Here is a 1,017-nt window from a genome sequence, read left to right as displayed (position 1 = left end):
TGGGGGATGGGCGGCGGCGGCGCTTCTGTGATACTCGCGCGCCACCTGCAGGCCGACGCCGGCACAGCCGCAGGACCAGTCTGCGCGGGACGCTCGGGCCCAGGCCGCCGTGGGGGATGGGCGGCGGCGGCGCTTCTGTGATCCTCGCGCGCCACCTGCAGGCCGACGCCGGCACAGCCGCAGGACCAGTCTGCGCGGGACGCTCACGCCCCGACAGCCATTTCGCGGGGAGGCGTCGCTTTACCCGACAAGCACCGCGCCCCGCGCTCGGGCTGCAGGAAATGGCGGTGGGCGCAGGCGCACACGCGCCGGACGCTCGCGAGACTGGGGGGGACCCACCCGCCTCCCCGAGTCCGCGGCGCGCAGGCTCAGGCGCAGGCGCAGACTTGCTGGCTCCCACGCGCCTGGGCGCATGCGCGCGCAGGTGTACTTGTTTACACATCTGGGTGGCGGGCAAGCTTTGGCTGTGGTTGTTTCTTCCCGTTCTGCAATCTGCCGGCTTCACACAGACGTCATCTGAGTTCTAACACAGTAATTCTAGACACTGGATAGATATGAGAAAAACTGGGTCGCAATTAAAACCGCATAAACCTAGCACTCTCCTACCAACTGCCCTCTGACCACCTTTCCCTGCTTTACTAATAAATGGGGAGTTCCAGGAAAGCCCTGGAGACTGCATAAATACATGTCCACCCCACCAGAGTCCTTCTGATTGGCACCATCTGCTTACTAAAATCAGTTCCTTTATATGGGTCTGATACAGGGCAGCAAGGGGCACTAAAAGCACCCAAGGACACTGCCCAATTAGTTTACAGTCACTGTCCAAGTCCTTCGCATGCATACACGATTGCAAGACTACTCAGGTTCAGAGAACAATAATAGGATGTATTTATCAAACCTGGGAAAACAAAGAGCTACCAAGGCCAAAAATGGCCGTTAACCTCACCAGAAGTCGTGACCAGTGTTTTAAAGTCACAGAGAAATTCTACGGGCCAGGAGAGTGCACAGGGGCACCCC

The sequence above is a fragment of the Condylura cristata genome, unplaced genomic scaffold (genome assembly GCF_000260355.1).
Source record: "Condylura cristata isolate star-nosed mole 26May11 unplaced genomic scaffold, ConCri1.0 scaffold00019, whole genome shotgun sequence".
Classification (NCBI taxonomy): Eukaryota; Metazoa; Chordata; class Mammalia; order Eulipotyphla; family Talpidae; genus Condylura; species Condylura cristata.
The sequence above is the reverse complement of the archived record's forward strand: the minus strand, read 5'-3'. Positions refer to the sequence as shown.